The sequence below is a fragment of the Schistocerca americana genome, unplaced genomic scaffold (genome assembly GCF_021461395.2).
Source record: "Schistocerca americana isolate TAMUIC-IGC-003095 unplaced genomic scaffold, iqSchAmer2.1 HiC_scaffold_97, whole genome shotgun sequence".
NCBI classification, from domain to species: domain Eukaryota; kingdom Metazoa; phylum Arthropoda; class Insecta; order Orthoptera; family Acrididae; genus Schistocerca; species Schistocerca americana.
Window position 1 is genome coordinate 142,501 of NW_025726752.1, and position 5,000 is coordinate 147,500.

Below are 5,000 nucleotides of genomic sequence, written 5' to 3' on the forward strand. Positions count from 1 at the left end.
GGGAGTGGGTAATTTGCGCGCCTGCTGCCTTCCTTGGATGTGGTAGCCGTTTCTCAGGCTCCCTCTCCGGAATCGAACCCTGATTCCCCGTTACCCGTTACAACCATGGTAGGCGCAGAACCTACCATCGACAGTTGATAAGGCAGACATTTGAAAGATGCGTCGCCGGTACGAGGACCGTGCGATCAGCCCAAAGTTATTCAGAGTCACCAAGGCAAACGGACCGGACGAGCCGACCGATTGGTTTTGATCTAATAAAAGCGTCCCTTCCATCTCTGGTCGGGACTCTGTTTGCATGTATTAGCTCTAGAATTACCACAGTTATCCAAGTAACGTGGGTACGATCTAAGGAACCATAACTGATTTAATGAGCCATTCGCGGTTTCACCTTAATGCGGCTTGTACTGAGACATGCATGGCTTAATCTTTGAGACAAGCATATGACTACTGGCAGGATCAACCAGGGAGCTGCGTCAACTAGAGCTGAGCAGCCGGCCGCCCGGGAGTGTGTCCCGGGGGCCCGCGCGAACACGCAAGCGTCCGCTCAATTATTCTGCAAACAGGAGGAGGCTGAGCTCCCCTGCACAATACACCTCGAAACCCTCTCAGGTCCCGGCGGCGCGCAGCGCCGTCCTAAGTACTTGGTCGGGTTCGAGAGAGGCGCAATCGCCCGGAGTTTGGCGAGTAGACGCTTTAGGTGCGACCACCCGTGCTCCCAACTGAGCTTGCCGCTGCCGACAGAGGCCCGGGAGCGTGCTGTCGTGGCATTGCCGGCGGGAGACAACACGCGCCACCTACGGTGACCGGCAGCTCCAACGCCAGCGCCACAGAAGGACAAAAGCCCCACTTGGGTGCCGAAGCGAACTCTCCCAGCACAGCGCACGCGCCAACACGTCCGCACAGCTGCGATACAAACCACCTGCGAGAACCGCAGAGGCGACCGAGCAGCAGACGGCGTCGCGGCGCCGAGCGCCGGGCGGCGGCGCATCCTCAGCGCACACAGTCCTCAATCGGACCAGCACACTGCAGATGTCCACCGCGCTTCGCACCGGGCCCGCGAGGACCTACTTTGGCCGCAGGGCGCCGCGTGCAGGGTGCGCCGGCGCGCAGCTGCGCCGCCTGCCGCCTCCGTCGGCCGGCGCGCCTGCCACTGGCCGCCCCCACCAGCCGGCTGTAGCGCGTGCGCCCACGCACCGCGCGGCCAGCACGCCGGGAGGCCCCCCCTCACCGGCCGGGGACGGTCCCACCCAGCCACCGCCGCGTATCGCTTCACACCCAGATGCCATTCACGTTCGTGGGCATGGTGGGTATCGCTGGAACAACCGGTTGGTAGCTCAACCGATCGTCGCCATCACTGATTCACCTCTAGCGAGAACAACCGCACCACAACGGTTTACCAGTTGTTCATTTGCATAACGTCACCAGCAAACGTAGGCGTCCATCGCCATTTGCAAATTCAACGATTGTTGCATGCCTGTGTCAGGTGTCACGACACACTATGTCTGCCCACATACACGCAACAACATGTGCACGCTTCGCGAACACGTGGAAGGTGGCCCCCGTACGTATGCGATGTCCATTGCGCGAACGACTGTCAACCGGCCTCTGTCGCATGTCGCAGATGTGGAACGCAGTGCACCATGCTATCACGGTGTGTGAGAAGAGACGACTACGTCTGACAACACGCGCCACTACATCAACAGACGGCTCATGCTGATCGCCATCCAGGGCATACCACACTGCAATCCAGCTCTTATAGGGAGACGACACGTAGCTGAGTGCACAACATTTGGACCGCATGGTTCGCCGTTGTTGGCGCAGTCGTTGTACGGTCACATGTACCACGATGTATCATTCAGTACATGAGGACCAATGTGCAGTACAGTGTGTGATTTGGACGTACAACATCAGCGGACAGTTGACACAGGCCGTACCACAGCGTAGGCTAAGTGCTTCGCACATGCGAATGCCAATGAACAACTGCAAATGCCAATGAACAACTGCAAAGGGCATTGAGCATGTACGTCCTGCTGCCATCCACATTACAGTGTATAGCTGCAAGGTGTTTAACATGAAGCGATACACTGGGGACCGGGCAGTGCGAGTAGCAAACTATATTGCGGGGGTTGCAGTTAGGCAACACTACACTAATTTAACGCGTCGTATGACAATTACAGAGCAGGTTAAGGCCCAACGTGTGTTGGGTTAAGGCCCAACGTGTGTTGGGTTAAGGCCCAACGTGTGTTGGGTTAAGGCCCAACGTGTGTTGGGTTAAGGCCCAACGTGTGTTGGGTTAAGGCCCAACGTGTGTTGGGTTAAGGCCCAACGTGTGTTGGGTTAAGGCCCAACGTGTGTTGGGTTAAGGCCCAACGTGTGTTGGGTTAAGGCCCAACGTGTGTTGGGTTAAGGCCCAACGTGTGTTGGGTTACGTTAAGGGGCAATGTGGGTTACGTTAAGGGGCAATGTGGGTTACGTTAAGGGGCAATGTGGGTTACGTTACGGCGCAATATAGGTTACGTTACGGCGCAATATAGGTTACGTTAAGGCGCAATATCGGTTACGTTAAGGCGCAATACAGGTTACGTTAAGGCGCAATACAGGTTACGTTAAGGCGCAATACAGGTTACGTTAAGGCGCAATACAGGTTACGTTAAGGCGCAATACAGGTTACGTTAAGGCGCAATGCAGGTTACGTTAAGGCGCAATGCAGGTTACGTTAAGGCGCAATACAGGTTACGTTAAGGCGCAATACAGGTTACGTTAAGGCGCAATACAGGTTACGTTAAGGCGCAATACAGGTTACGTTAAGGCGCAATACAGGTTACGTTAAGGCGCAATACAGGTTACGTTAAGGCGCAATACAGGTTACGTTAAGGCGCAATACAGGTTACGTTAAGGCGCAATACAGGTTACGTTAAGGCGCAATACAGGTTACGTTAAGGCGCAATACAGGTTACGTTAAGGCGCAATACAGGTTACGTTAAGGCGCAATACAGGTTACGTTAAGGCGCAATACAGGTTACGTTAAGGCGCAATACAGGTTACGTTAAGGCGCAATACAGGTTACGTTAAGGCGCAATACAGGTTACGTTAAGGCGCAATACAGGTTAGGTTAAGGCGCAATACAGGTTAGGTTAAGGCGCAATACAGGTTAGGTTAAGGTACGACATAGGTTAGGTTAAGGTACGACATAGGTTAGGTTAAGGTACGACATAGGTTAGGTTAAGGTACGACATAGGTTAGGTTAAGGTACGACATAGGTTAGGTTAAGGTACGACATAGGTTAGGTTAAGGTACGACATAGGTTAGGTTAAGGTACGACATAGGTTAGGTTAAGGTACGACATAGGTTAGGTTAAGGTACGACATAGGTTAGGTTAAGGTACGACATAGGTTAGGTTAAGGTACGACATAGGTTAGGTTAAGGTACGACATAGGTTAGGTTAAGGTACGACATAGGTTAGGTTAAGGTACGACATAGGTTAGGTTAAGGTACGACATAGGTTAGGTTAAGGTACGACATAGGTTAGGTTAAGGTACGACATAGGTTAGGTTACGGTACGACATAGGTTAGGTTACGGTACGACATAGGTTAGGTTACGGTACGACATAGGTTAGGTTACGGTACGACATAGGTTAGGTTACGGTACGACATAGGTTAGGTTACGGTACGACATAGGTTAGGTTACGGTACGATATAGGTTAGGTTAAGGTACACATTGTTGTAAGGAAAGGTTTAATGGGGGGCGGGGCGGGGCGGCCGGTTTGTTGATTGTGATTATAGTAAGTGGATGCCTGCGGCATCATCTGATTTGCCACGTCAGGATGCACCTTTGGCTCATGACAGGCGGCGCTCTCATTCCATGCTTGTGGCAGACCTGTGTCTTTCATTCCTGCCATTGTTTGTGTGCTGTGAGAGGAGGCAGTATTGTGATGTTGGGTGCACCCCTGTGTAGGACATGTGTGGGTGTTGGTGGCTTGGCTGAGCAATGGTGGTTGTCGGGTGGGTGGGATATTCTGTTTTCTGAGTGGACCTCCCAGTCTGGTTATGACAGTGTGGATTGTCTAATGTGGCGGAGAGGATGCACTGGGTGTTGTTCCATGCTGGTGCTTACATATTGTCTGTGTGCGTGTTACAGGCAGAGAGTAGTGCGTGATAAGGGTGTGTGGCTGACGTGTGGTTGTGATTGTGAGCAGAGTCTTTCAGCATGTATACGGACAGTTGTATACATTATCTGTATTCTGATGGCTCTATCTATTACTAATCAGCGCCGTGTATACGTTTAATCCGGTTCCAGTCGAAACTGTTGTATCTCTGTACATTAGTGACACGGCGAGCCCGCTATGTAGTTACTCGTCTCGGCAGCTTCCACCGGTGTATGGCAAATGATTATAAGGAATCAGTCTAGTCGTCAATACCGATGGTGTGACGTCACATGTCTGGGGTGGGGGACGCTGCGCCCTTCCGGTGGGTCATGGCCTAGAAAGACTCTTCCCACGCAGGGGGGCGTGGACTGTCATTGACTCTTCCAGGTAATATACTTGCCGTACGTTCTTGCGACTGCGAGTGCAACGCTCACCGGTACCGACATGGATGGAGCGCCTCCTAGCTGACCGCTCAGCATCGGCATTCGTACAGAGAGCAACGCGGTCGCGTCTCTAGCTCGTGACTGGTACAGCCCGCAGCTCATGTATAGGGACAGCGGGAATGTCGCATATTGGAGATAACTCTTCATGAAACGCATGTTATAGGGGTGGATTGCACATTGCGACTGCGGGAAAAGTCCGCCGTTCATCCGCTGGAGTTGCGAGTTGGGCGGTTGGAGTGGGGCGCAGGTGGAGTGATTGCCGGTCCACGATTTCGTGCGGCAGAGGCGCTGGCGTTGGGGTGCTGTGGTCGACAGAGGACGCAGGCTTTGTGGGTGGGGTCGAAAGATGGGCACTGTGGGCCCATCGATGTCTTGGTCGGCTTGGCGTCTCATAGATGGCGGTATCGTCGTT

At 53.3% G+C, this 5,000-nt stretch overlaps 1 non-coding gene across 1 annotated transcript in view; it reads right to left on the reverse strand.

Annotated features, from left to right (window-relative positions):
* Nucleotides 1–467, reverse strand: part of LOC124593022 — a 1,910-nt gene extending 1,443 nt beyond the window's left edge. The window contains exon 1 of the ribosomal RNA XR_006977774.1: nt 1–467. This exon is cut by the window's left edge and continues 1,443 nt beyond it. This is a non-coding gene — a ribosomal RNA (small subunit ribosomal RNA).
* Nucleotides 468–5,000: the final 4,533 nt, after the last annotated feature.